The following is a 14,821-nucleotide window of genomic DNA, read 5'->3' as shown; positions in this document are numbered from 1 at the left end:
CTACAGAAATGTGGTCTGCCAGATGTATTTTCTTTCACAGAAATGGATGAAGATGTTAGGAATAAGACAACCGATAGTTTTTTAGTATGTGAACGTTACGTTCAACCAGTCATTTCCTTGGCAGTCAGTCTCTCTTCCATGTTCAAATTCTCGCTAAAGTTTTTAGTGTAACAGACAGTTGTATAAATGCTGATTGTCATAATATAACTCTTATTCAAGAAAAACAAGTTACAAGTTCTTTTCTTTGTTGGAATCCAGTGGGTTATATTTTATATGTCTAGTGTTAAGGGTTCAAAATACAATTACAACAGAAAGTTTCTACAATCTGTGAGAAAAACAGTACCGTGACGCAATTCGCTCTGCCAGAAATTTGGAAACGATATGCTGTAAAGCTTGGCATTCATGCCGGAAGCTCCAATGCAAACATTTCTGAGTGTTTGGGTGTCAATCTGAGGACATGTACCGAGAGTGATAAAAATCAAACATTCAGTCAACATCATTGTGTTTAGAGTGATCACTAGTGATGGCAACATTATGCCTCCATTCATCTTCCCACACGGCCTCACACTCAACATGGAGGCCTACATCAAGTGCCTGGAGGCAATAGTGCTACCCTGGGTCAACAGGGTGAATGCTGGAAGACCCTATGTCTGGCAACAGGACCCTCCACCATGGTACACAAGCAAGAGAACCCAGTCATGGCTGTCAGACAATTTCTGTGACCACATCACCCCTCACATCTGGCCACCTAACTCCCCACACTGCAACCCCTTTGATTATTATGTGTGAGATGCAGTGGAGCGAGAGACCAACAAAACTCCTTGTAACACCAAAGATGAACTGAAGGTAAGGATTATAGCAGCATTGACCAACTTAAACAAGGAGACCATCCAGAAGAGTTGCTGGAGATTCTGAAATCATCTGGTTGAAGCCAATAGCAATTTTATTGAATGAATTTACTCATTAGTATTTCAAGATATTTCTATGTAATCTTGGTCAATATATCTGTTAAAATGAGATGTTAGTGTTATTTTCATTTTGCATAATTTAGACGACAGTTTATTCACCACACCTTGTATATAACGAGGAAAAAAACCCACTAGACTGCAAGAGTCAATAAAATAAAATCTTTAAATTTATTTTTATTGTGAAGCCTAGTACCAAATGACCCACAGCCCCATTGTTGGGGCCCTTGATTTAAGAGAGACTTGGATGCTATTTTCTAGCAGCTGGAGCAACCATGCAGAAGTTCTCTCATCAACTGAATGTCTGTGCGTGATGTACTAATAGCTATTGATGTCATTGTGTTACTATAAATATAATTAATGTGTATTAATTAAGATCAAAATTGTTGCTTTTGTTTGCTCAACTAGGACTTGAATCTGATTTCATTATAATTGACATACAATGGCAATAATTTGAAATGAATAAAAGAAATCAGAATATTCCATAAATAACAGTCACACAGAATACAGAGAATTTATCAGTGCCTGTATTTCTTAATTTAAGCTTAAATTTCCTGGAGATTATATCTAACAATAAGTCTACCATGACTTGTTATCTATGCACTTAAGAAATATTGATTTACTGCATGCAAGATTTCTGATTATAAAGTGTGGAGAAATGAGACTGTGTGACATTCATACTTACTCCAAGCATATTAGCAACAAACACAATGAGAGCACTGATTTCATTATATGTATAAATGTAAATACTACACTAACATGATATCAAAATATAGTGCAAAGAAACAATAATCAGACACAGAGTACAAGAAACTAATCTTACTTCAAGCATGCATGGAAGAGTCTCTACATAGTCATTTGATTAACCAGAAATAGCAGCTAAATATCCCTTAAATTAAACCTTATCACTAAAACAAAGATGAAGGATATGCTGGATGGGGTATTAAACAAGGGGTCTGCAAAACTTCTTATATCATTAGTTGCTTCATGGAATCACAGATAACTTGGCAATCCCCATCATGAAAATTTCTAAAACAAAATAAAAAAGTATCATCATTTAATGTTCCCTCTCTATGTTGGCATGGGTTGGACGGTTTGACAAGGAGATGGCTAGCAGACTCCAATTGTCTGTTGTGGTATGGTTTCTATGGCTGGATGCTCTTCCTAATGCCAACCATTTAACAGTGTGTACTGTTCTTGACTTTAGTACTCAAGTTTGAGGGTCAACCGTCAAACTCAGATAAGTTCTATTGTTTAAGTGAACACTCTTGAGTTAAATACAGGTTGACATAGATAGGCTATTTTACTACCCATTGTTTTCCAACTATATTCAGCTTTGCAACGTGTATAAATATGAACTGGAATATTAAGGGACAGTCACTTTTGCTCTCAAGAGCCACATGTCTTCCTATTTCTAGCCAACAACTTGCTCCTAACATCCACAACAGACAGTTATTACCAAAGGTACATGAGCTTTGTCATTGTTATTTCCCCTTACACTATAAAACTGCTGACTACTACTGCCATCTGTATACCAACATTAACATCAAATTCACAGGAAAATAAAGCTGTAAGAAATAATGTTTTCCTTCTGTTGATATTACACTATCTGACAAAGTTTAAATAATCTAACACTAACCATTTACATATACACACACACACACACATATATATATATATATATATATATATACACACACACACACATACATCATATATATATATATATATATATATATATATATATATATATATAGCTAATTAGCAGAGGTGGAGGATGTTCTGAAAGTATAGCTGCCAGCATTAAGAACAGGGTGGAGAAAGTTCAAGGAGCTACTACTTGTCTCAGAATGAAAGGAAGACTGTATGAGGTCAGTGTTTGAACTGCAATGCTTCATGGTAGTGAGATGTGTCTGTGAATGCAGAGAACCTGCAAAAACTAGAAAGGAATGAAGCAAACATGATTCACTGAATGTGCAGTGTCAGTGTGCATGAATAGCAAAGTAAAAACATGTAGAGAGAAAAACTGGGTACAGGAGAAAATAGTTATAATGTGCAAGAGAAAAAACTGAATTGGTTTGAACATGCAACATATAACAATGAAGATAACTGTACAAAAAAAAAAGACCAATCACTTACAGTAAACAGAAGCTGTAGAAAAGGGGGATCTAGGAAGATGTGAGAGGAGGTGATGACAGCTGATCTCAGGATTTTGAGCCTCAGAGAAAATGAGAAAGGACCAACATAACAGGAGATACGCAGCGTGTCCCTCCCACATATACAATTGTCCACTCCCATTCTTATTTTATTCATCTTCCACTCTCCCCCACACTCTTGCAACCTGTAACTCATCCTTCATCTACCTATCATACATCCCTCCATTACTTTCCAATCAACTGTATTGTTCTGCTGCTTTAAGTAATGAAATTAGAACTTGTTTATTACAAACAAGTTCACATCATCATTTATATACTGCCAGTCACTACTCCCTCTCCCCTGAGTTACTCCCAATTGACACACATTTATTGTCCTCCCATTCATATTTATTATTGCTCACCAACACCCCTGTTCACCTTCCATTACATACATATATACAAATACATGTATACATTGCACACACAAATACACATAGATATTTATAAATACATTTGTGTGTGTGTGTATATATATACACACACACACACACACACAGAATCAGACAAAATGACTCGCAGTATTTTATATACACATTTATAAAAATTTCAGACATATGGTGTTGATTTTCTTTTGCAACAAGAATCTGAATATTCCAAGCATGTAGAGGTCATTAATTTTATTCACTAGAAACTTGAAGAATTTCATACCATCTGACAAACATCCACAGCATGAAAGTCAAAGAAATAGTAGGAAAACAACTTCTGAATACATATACATACCCACACATATATATATGTGGTGTGTATAGGTACAATATTCCAAATTTAATTAAACACCATCAGAGCCTATTTTTGCCTTTGATCACCCCAGGGATGATAAAATAACTATCTGATGCATACATGAGCCAATATAAAGAAATATTTACATCTCCCCTAGTAAATTTCCTGTCTTCCCTTGATTGAGATGATGACTTTCACTGTTAAAACATCAGCCAAAATAGCATGCAGTATTCTATGCAGCTCTTTATGTTCTAAGTTGAATTCCTGCCAGGGTTAACTTTAAAATTTTATTTTTTATTTCTCTGGAGTCAATAAAATCAAGTGCCAATCAACATTAACAAATTCCTTGGCTTAAAATTGCTGGCTTTGTGCCAAAATCCAAAACAATTCAGGGATGTTTCCAGAGGTGAATTATTCAAACTACAAAGAATTCCTCTCAACACATGGCTATGATGTTCTTCCACAATTCTGCTATGAATGTCTTTAGATACATCCTTTAACGTTCTAAATTTGAATTCTGCCAAAGTCAACTTTACTTTTCATTCTTCCAAGGTCAATAAAATAAGCAACAGTCAATACTCGGATCTATGAAATTGACTGTATCTAGTTTCACAGAAATCTTCTGTGATTTTGGCAGGAACATAAATGCTTTGTAGTATTTAAATGTTATTGTGTAACCCCAGATCAACCACGATTGAGCAGACCTATAATTAAAGGTGCTTCAAACTTGACCATAATGACGTTTTTTTTATTTTTTTTTATTTAAGATTTTAGCATGTAATTTATGGGAAATTTAGTTGTTAATTACAGAAGATAAAGTGAACACATTTTTTGTTTAGCCTTGGTCAGCCTTGATTGAAAAGACATGACCAAATGTATTCCAGACATGACCATCGTATTTTTTTTCAAGATAATTAGCATATTATTTGAGGAATAACTGGCTATCATTTCTAGCAACTTAAATGATTACATTGAGGCTTTTGGTGGTAGTTACAACAGTGAGCAAGGTGAATTCAAACCAAGCACAGCAGCTGTGACATCTAATTTCATCTCACAATGCTGACCTTTACTTTGCCTCACTCTGGTGCCAATTACGTAAGTACCAATAAAAGCCAAGGTTCATTCAAAGACTATCTTCTCACTTTCCTATGCTTTGTACTTCATCAAGAGATCATTATCACCACTATCCAGAGTCATTATAGCATTGAACAAAATACCTTGCAGTAGTTAGTCACAGATTTTACATTCTAAGTTTCAATTCTGCCGATGTCAATCCTCATCCTTCTAGAATTATCAAATACTGGGTTGAATGCAATTAACCGTTACCTCCTCCCAAATTTCTCATCTTATGCCTATGAAAGAAAAACGATCATTAAGATTTTGAAAATGTTTATCTTCTATCTTTTATTTGTTTCAATCACTGGATTGTGGCCATGTTGGGTCACCACCTTCAAAGGTTTAGTCGAACAAATTGACTCCAGTACCTATTTTCTTAAGCTTGGTACTTATTCTATTGGTCTCTTTTGCCAAACCCCTCAGCTACAAGGATGAAAGCAAACCAACACCAGTTGTCAAGCAGTGGTGGAGGACAAAATTATATAATAGATACACACAGATACATACATGCATGTGTGTGAGTGTATGTGTATGTATATATATATATATATATATAGACAGATATAGAGATAGATAGATACATACATACATATACACACACACACACAATGGGCTACTTTCAATTTCCATGTACCATACCCGCTAACCAGGCTTTGGTCAGTCACAAGATATAGTAGAAGACATTTGGCCAAGGTGCCACATAGTGGAACTGAACCCAGAGCAATGTGGTTGGGAAGCACTCTTTTTACCACACAAAATAATTTTTTTAAATATTCTCCGCTGGTTTTTTTTTTTTTTTTTGTAATATTTAGCATTCTTCTTAATTAAGATTAAAGTTCCACTTTATATTCCTGCAAAAAAAGCAGTCACTCAGATCTTTGACAACAGAAATCTCTTAAACCCTTACTCCTAAGATTTAAGGATTAATGCTACCAAATGTTTTGAATGATAACTGTTACAACATAAATAAATTATTAATTCAAGAAAAATTTATTTTTCAAAACGCATGCACATATAGTCAATCAGTCTTTCTCTCCCTCGTTTTCTTCTAGATTATTGGTAATTCCTTTCTTGTATTTTCTTTTGTTTACTAATATTGATTTCTTCATTAAAACTTGACATGAGACCTAATTTTGTAGGAGATAGTATAGCCAATTAATTTACTCACATCCCATTTGCCAATAATTCACAGGTATCTATTAATCCCAGAGGGATGCAAAACAAATCACCATCATCATCATTCAAAGTCTGTTTTCCATGCTGACATGGGTTGGACAGTTTGACAGAAGCTGGCCAGCTGAAAAGCTGCCTGAACTCCAAGACTGTTTTAGCAATGTTTCAATAGCTGGATGCCCTCCCTAATGCCAACCACTTTACAGAGTATCAATATTTATGTACCAGTTCCAGGAATGCATTTGATATGTAAATTGGCATATCCAATAACATAACACCACTGTCTGCGGTGGCTATATAACCAATGTGTTCGGAAGCGAGAATGGATTAGATGGGTGTCGATGAAGGGGCAAAAAACCCCTAAATATGGCATGTACATTCATTACCCATTTTTGTCTTCCAACTCATTGCTTGTTTACATCTGACATCTCAATATGAAAAGTAGCAAAAATTAATGTTGGCTATAATTTCTATAGAATATCTCTTTTACTCTTTTACTTGTTTCAGTCATTTGACTGCGGCCATGCTGGAGCACCACCTTTAGTCGAGCAAATCGACACCAGGACTTATTCTTTAGAAGCCTAGTACTTATTCTATTGGTCTCTTTTGCCAAACTGCTAAGTGACCAGGACATAAACACACCAGCATCAGTTGTCAAGCAATGCTAGGGGGACAAACACACACACATATATATATATACATATATACGACGGGCTTCTTTCAGTTTCCATCTACCAAATCCACTCACAAGGCTTTGGTCGGCCCGAGGCTATAGTAGAAGACATTTGCCCAAGGTGCCACGCAGTGGGACTGAATCCAGAACCATGTGGTTAGTAAGTAAGCTACTTACCACACAGCCACTCCTACACCTATAAGGGTATACTTCAAACAAATTCCATTAGTAACATGCTAGTATCAAAAGACCACTTGAAGAATGTGGCATTCAGTATGAGAAATTATCAGATTATTAACTCTAAAATTAGTAGCATTATGGTTTAAGCCTAACATGGACTATTTCTTTGTAAGAAGTCATCTCATGAGACATGGTACATCATCAAGCAGACCATACTACTAAAAAAATTCAAGGTAATTTTTTGTGAAGCATGCCATTTAGAAAGTCCTGCAGGCTGCAATTTGCCCATAACCAACCTAAGCTAACCAAAAAAGAGGTAATCGCTTTTGTGAATTTCTTTTCTTGGGATGTGTAGTGTGTGTGTTTTGATGCTGGTGCGCTGACATAAAACTGACAGAGATGAAAATGTACTCTGAAGTTTTTTTGTTTTTTTTTCCTTTTATGCAAGATCATTCTAGCAGCATGAAAATGTCATGATAGAGGGAAGTAGTTCACTCTAAAGCCAAAATATAGGACTCAACATGCCAGATTCATTCATCATTTATTACAATATCTAACTGATTCCTATTACATAAATCACCGTGTGACATCGCTAGACATAAAACACAGAATTCAAATTGCTTTTTGTTTCTGCCCAATTTGTCAAGCAAAATAGAACAATAAAACAATGACATCTCTGGATATATTTAAACTATTCAGTGCAGTTAAATATTGATTCAATCTGAAGTAAAAGAAATGTTTTCGAAATGGGTGGTGCAAGCATGGCTATGTGGTTAAGAAATTTGCTTTGCAACTAACTAGAGCTGGGTTCAATCCTACTATGCAGCACTTTGGATAAGTGTCTTCTATCATAGCTCAGGTTACCAATTCCTTGTAAATGAAATTTGAAGGAAGGAAACTGTATGATAGACCATCATGCTCTTTATACCACATGCATGTACACATGTGTTATTAAGACATTCAGTTGTAAAAACAACGCCTCAAGCAATTGAAATATCTCTTAATTTATTAAAACCATCTGAGAAGCATGGAAAGAAAACATGTATGTTAAGATAAATAACTAATATGAGGGGTTCATAAAGTTCCTGGCTTTATGGGTATCATGAAAAGCCTGGTTAGAGGCCCAAACTTCTGAGTTCTTTTACAGGGCTTAGAAAAACTGAAAGACCACTGCAATAAGTGTGAATCTTAGAGGGGCATATGATGAATAAAATCATAATCAACTAATCATCCTGTATTTTCTTTTATCCAAAAAACAAGAACTTTTCAGCACATCCTCATACACATTTATATAGAATAAAAGGAGAAAGAAAAGATTCTGCTAATACTTGTTGTCTCATCTTCTCCAATAGTTTTTGAAGTTTTAAACTGACATGAAAACACAAATGTGAAAATATATTGGTGCTAATCCCTATTGTTTCACAAGGAATCTTTTCCACACCTGAAGAACAGAAAAATGCTCTACATAACTACATTTTCAAAACAATTTTAATGGTCTGAAAGGGGTCATGTGCCATGCAAACTGCCCAGTCTATTATCAAAGAAGAAAGAATTGATATTGAGAAAACAAAAAAAAAAAAAAAAGAATCAGGATCTACAGATGTTGGGACTCACAGAGGGGATGACAGGGAACCAAAACTCCTAGCAGTTTGGTGTGTGTGAAAAGATACATCAAGCTAAGTAAAAGTGCAGTTGTCTTTGCATACAGGCTTGCCCCCTACATTCCTCTCCAGCTGAGCATTCCTAATCTTGCAGGCTCGTGGATGCTAGTACCACATAAAAAACACCCATGCTGATGCCACATAAACGCACCCATGCCGGTGCTGTATAAAAGCACCTAGTACACTCTGTAAAGTGGTTGGCATTAGGAAGAGCATCTAGCCATAGAAACCATGCCAAAACAGACATGGAGCCTGAGCAGCTCTTCGGCTGGCCAGCTCCTATCAAACCATTAAATGATGATGATGATTATTTCAGGAAGATGGATAAACAATTCCTTTCAAATAGTAGCATTTCAAATCACAAAAGCTGCACCATTGCAATTGATGGAGTGTCATTTCTGATTTGATTTTTGGGTGAAAAAATGCACACAATAACCACCTAGAGAGTAAATCAAGTGATACAGAAAGGTGTCACACCCAATAGCAGTGTCAGTGTCAAATGCTACATAATAAAGGAGATACCTAAGAGAAAGAAGAAGTTATAGAGGCATGAAACTGTTGGTTCAAGCTATAAAGGTTACAGCATAAGTTATCTGAAGTAGAGTAAACCTAAAGAAGAAGTAGTTTTGGCAGAAGTACCATAGATATACAATTTTCCTAGTTGAAACAACTGCAAATTGAAACACTTGACTAGGACTAAACCACTATTCCTAACGTCCATTAACTTGGAGAAAGCCTTTTGACAGAATGCCATGCTCAGTAATTTTGTGGTCACTTAGGAAACTGGATAAGCAAATGGGTCGTAAGGACTGTACAAGCTATGTACAGCGATGCATTAAGTAAAGTGAAAGCCAACAAGGAATTCAGCAACAAATTTAGCATGAAGGGAGGAGACAACAAAACTCCTATTCATCAAAGTCTGACAAGCTTTTATAAAGGATTTAAGATCAGCTGACCATGGAAACTGATTTCTGTATTCTGATTATATAGTCCACTTAGTTGAAGCTAGAGTAGATTGAAGAAGTTTCGGCCATAAAAGCTAAACCTGGAATCAAGAGCAAAGACTAATGTATAAGTAGGGAAGACAAAAAGATCCCAGTTCTGTCAGGAAAATGGCTGTGTTTAACGATGCAGAAAGAAGCATAAACTCCATATGTTGTACTCAGTGTAAGCTAGTGATATACAGGAGATGGAGTAGAGTCACAAGCAGGCTAAATGAGAAGGGGAGCTTGATATGGAACAGATGCCCTGGAGCAATATGTACTACGAGCACACTGTAACAGATTCTCTCAAAGGCCCAGGTGACTCACAAGTAGAAGTCAATAGCTTCTGTTATAAAGGAGTTACAAATTAGCAAAGGACATAATTGCACAAAACGTATGGTAGCTAGGTTTAAGTGTAAGCTGGGAAAAGCTTGGCAACTATCACCACACCATCGCTTGACTCAGTTGCCATTTGGTAATTGTGACACATCCTCTAGAGTAGTGCTACTCAATGTGGTGGTCTGCAGACAGGTGCTGGCCCACAAGCCATCAGCTGCTGGTACACGGCGAGTTTCCAGAAAAGAAAGAAACACTGCAAAATGCTTATGTAATATTGTATTATTTGTTTACAAAATAAATACAAGATTAAAAAAAATTATCAACTTTTAAGCCAGCTGGAGGAGATGTCCTCCTGGGGCTAAAGCAACAGTAACATCCACCCCTAGGGGTCAGCCACACTTAAGTGGCAAAACACTTCATTATATATATTGTTTCTGGTATAAATTAATATTACTAAGAAATATTACCAGTCCCTGGCACATTGGGGAAAAAAACTGCCAGTATGCCACATCAGACAGTTTGAGAAGCACTGCTCTAGAGGCAAAGAGAATATTAAAAAATCAAAAATTTATGTTGTATGATATACCTGATATACTAGTATTTGTTTATGTTGCTCATGTGCTCAAAAAGATTTGTCTGCCACAGCAGAATTGATACCGGTGCTGGTGCCATGTAAAAAGCACCCAGTACACTCTGTGGAATCGTTGACATTAGAGAAGACATCCAGCTGAAGAAATCACACTAGAACTGACAATAGAGCCGCGTGCGGCCCTTGGTCTTACCAACTCCCGTCGAACCATCTAACCCATGCCAGCATGGAATACGGACGTTAAATGATGGTGATGATGATACACGTACCATTTCTCTCAACTTTTTTTCGTTTAATTTATGCAAATTACCTCAGCCATATGTGTTCTACTCTGTATATGTCTATGTCCCTTGGCTACTAGAGATAGGGTACGATGATTGTCATGTTAATCATCCTAATCAAGGCAGAAACAAGGATAAACAGTATGTCTTGAGATATACTGTATATCCTTTTTAATGGAGAATTCTTAAGACAAGTTTTGGTCAGCCTGGGACTATAGAAGACACTTGCTGAAGATGTCACACAGAGAGACTGAACCTGAACTATGTCGTGGAGAAACAAACTTTTTATCATACAGTCACATTTGCGCATTGCATGTATGTATACACACATACCAACACATTTCTAGATCTTAAATTATCAGGAAGACATTTTCTAGATCTTAAATCGTCACGAAGACATTTTTCTATTATCATATTAATAGGCACTTATCTTTTAAGTATAAACTTTTCTTAAACCTTCCCTTATAACTTTTTATATCACACACACACACACACACACCAACAGCAAGGAATTTCAACACATGTATTTATTAAAATACATGTATGAAATACAAGGAAGCCTTCTAACAGCTGTATTACCTTTCAAAATAATGAAAGTAATGTGTAGATTGAATTAGGATTGTACTAATTCCCTTTCTGGTGTATTCAAATGTTTATTAAAAATGGAAATATAATTACAATTACACACAACATACATATTACTTCAAAGGCAAACGAGATATTTCTTTTTATATATATGTATATATCAAAAAGTACTTTTTATGTTCCTAAAGGCTGGCGAAGGTAAAGAATACGCACACCCAGTGGTTAGGGTTACGCCGGAAACGGGTGGTATGCGTATTCTTTACCTCCGCCTTAAAGGTATGCATACTGATTTCAAATTTTGGCATAAGGCAAGTCAGTAATTTCTGGAGAAGAGGGTAGGTAGATTATATCGACCCTAGTACCCAACTGGTACTTATTTTATCACTCCCGAAAGGATGAAAGGCAAAGTCGACCTCGGCAGAATTTTGAAGGCATATATATTAAAAGAAATGAGAAAAAGCAACTAAAAATGAAACGCCTCTGACCTTAATCAGTTTATGATTTTTAAAATATTTTATATTTGCAGATTCTGAATTTAATGCGTAAAATATAAATCGGAGAACCACATAAATCCGAGAACGGCATAATTAAAAAGTTAAATAAACGTGTTAAAAGATCTATGCTAAGTACTCTCAAACTTTATTAATAATCGATCTCATATCAGTTCGTTGATCACGCTTTCGGCCAGAGTTAAATTATTCCAAGAGAAACTTTAAAAGATCCTTATTCTACAAACCTCCTTTTGCTATTGGAAAAAAAAAAACTTGTCTGTGAAAAAAATCAAACGAAAAAAGAAAAAATGTCGGTTATTGTTGTTAATGTCAGCCTTGATTGAGCAGTTACAATCGAAGGCATTTCAGTCATAACGATCTTTGTCTTCCTTCCCCGCAGTTTCTTGAAGAAGATAGTCACGTAAGAAAAATTTGGCCGCTTTTTAAGGCCACGTTCCCTAGTTCAATCGTAGTTTTCTTTTATATATTAAAGGGAGGGAGGGATGACTGCTATTTCGACCGGGTTAAACGTCTACACACATACTTCTTCCCTTGATCGTGGTTTTTGATTAAAGGAGGACTTGACTGCCAATTAACCAGGTCAAACTTCCACGTACAGACACCTTCGCTTGATCCAAGTCAAACGATCACATAGAGGCTCCGTTCGATCATACTGTTTGATTAAAGGGTGATTTGGCTGCTATTTCAAACAGGTCACACGACCTCATCACAGGCTCTCCTGTTTGGTTATGTGTGCCTGTGTATATTTTGTAAGCAGTTAATTTGAAAATCTTTATTAAAATATTCTGAAAATAAGTGTGACGCTTTTAACTAAGAAGCAATACTAATAATCACAAATGAAAATGTATTATGAAGTTTTCATACATGCATAAAAAGGACTTTTTTAAAATCATTATTATATATCTTCGCAACACTAACTTTTCCAACGAAGTCGGGAAAGTTAAAAATGACGATGACAACAAAGTTTGCTTAGTGTCTGAAGAGTAGGACAGTCACTAACCTACATTGGAAATTTATCGCTATTTATAAAACCTACATACATATGTACATTAGGAAAGAGAACTGCTTAGTTCTTCAGGTGAAATCTTCCAAAATAATTTAGATAATTTGTATACACAATCTCCATGTATCATTTTCATAATGTAATTAATTATTCTATAATATCATTAAAGTATGTGTATGTAAATGAGCGTATTTGCTTGATCCCTTCACCACATCAATCATAAGTTCTCCAAATAGCAACGCACTGCTTGAAATATTAGCTGGGCTTTCTCCAAAGCAAAACCTACATACACTAGTTTTATAAGGTCATACACTTGTTATTATAGCTATAAGTGTTTGTATGATAAAGAGTGTTTGCATATTAACCATATCTGTAAAACATGCAATTAAGAAGTTGCTTGAGTAGAGCAGTTAAAGAAGCGTAAAAAGAAAAAGTGTTGAACAAAGAAAGAAAAATTTAATAAACAAAATAAACTTCCTGGTTAGTTTCATAATTAGCAATGTACAATATTGTTTGAAAACCTTTGAAATAAAAATACAGAAAGACAGAAGAATTAAGAAATATCCCCAAACTACTAAAAGTTATGTTGATCAGTTACTACAGTAAAGATACAAAAGTTTTTTTTTTTTATATATGTATATATATACACATATATTATAATTTTCCAATAGGCATAACTACAGGGTTTTACCCCCCAGATTTTAGGAGGTCATAACTTTCAGAAGGGTAAAACCCTGTAGTTATGCCTTACAATATATATATTAATTATATATATTATACTTTTACAATATATATAGATTAATTATATATATTATACTTTTACAAGAGGGGTGACAGTGATTTCATCGGTCAACAGGCTGAAATTTTGAAGCCAATCAACCTTCCTGTAAATAAATGTATGATAAAATATGAATTCAACAAAAGTAATTCTACTGTTTTTATTATAACTCGACATAAAAGAAAAACTATATATATATATATATATATATATATGACCTTAGGAGATCTCAAAAATATATATCAAGTCTTTGGGGAATTTTTTTTTTTTTTTTGTCGATTGTGAATCATAAGTTATAAAGTTTTCATTGTGAGCTAACAAAATAAAACTTACCTTAATTTATACTCCAATAAGTTTCTAAGTTAAGGAATAACAAAGAGTTCCCGCTAACTTTTTAAAGTTGCTAAAATTATTGGTCTTCTTTATTTCCTTTAATGAAAATAGAATAGTTTTGGGTGAGATTCGGTAGTAAAGATATGCTGATATTAAACGTCATCAAAATAATTGTAGGAGGTATCACAAATCAACCCACAATACATACACACGTTGAAATGTAAGTATATATTTATTTATGAGTACTTGTCTATGTGTGTGTGCACTATAGTTATGTGTGTGTGCACTATAGTTGTGTGTGTGTGTGTGTGTGTCATTGCTTGACAAGTTTGTGGCAGTTAAAGTAGTGGTGTTAATGGGAGGATGAGGAGATATGACCACTGGGGGGGTTGGTGAGGTGGGAGAAAGAGAAAGAAGGTGAGATTTGCAACCAAATAGAGAGGGGGAAGTAGAAGGGTGAAATAGCTTACATTGAGAAAGGAAGAGGGAAGAGGAGACAAGAAGACAAATGAGGTGAGAGGTGGTGAGGTATATAGAGACAGCTGTAGAAGGGAAGGAGGTACAGTGACATAGTTATAGAGCGGAGGGAAAGAAGAAGAGAGGAACTTGAAGTGATTGGGAGGGGATAAAGAAAGGAAAGAATTGAATTAGAGAGAAACAGGGAAAAGTATACAACAGACACAGAGAGGGAGGAAGGGCTAGAAGAATAGACTTAAAGACGAAGAGAGAGAGAGG

General features: G+C 35.4%; 1 long non-coding RNA gene across 1 annotated transcript in view; it reads right to left on the bottom strand.

Moving 5' to 3' along the window:
• The window catches only part of LOC106883851 (uncharacterized), a 139,807-nt gene extending 125,379 nt beyond the window's left edge, over positions 1-14,428 (bottom strand). Inside the window, exon 1 of the long non-coding RNA XR_016242852.1 lies at positions 14,087-14,428. This is a non-coding gene — a long non-coding RNA (uncharacterized LOC106883851). The remainder of the gene's footprint in view (positions 1-14,086) is intronic.
• Between the last annotated feature and the right edge of the window lie 393 nt (positions 14,429-14,821).

This window comes from Octopus bimaculoides, chromosome 8, assembly GCF_046866305.1.
Source record: "Octopus bimaculoides isolate indiv1 chromosome 8, ASM4686630v1, whole genome shotgun sequence".
NCBI lineage: Eukaryota > Metazoa > Mollusca > Cephalopoda > Octopoda > Octopodidae > Octopus > Octopus bimaculoides.
The sequence above is the reverse complement of the archived record's forward strand: the minus strand, read 5'-3'. Positions and strand labels throughout refer to the sequence as shown.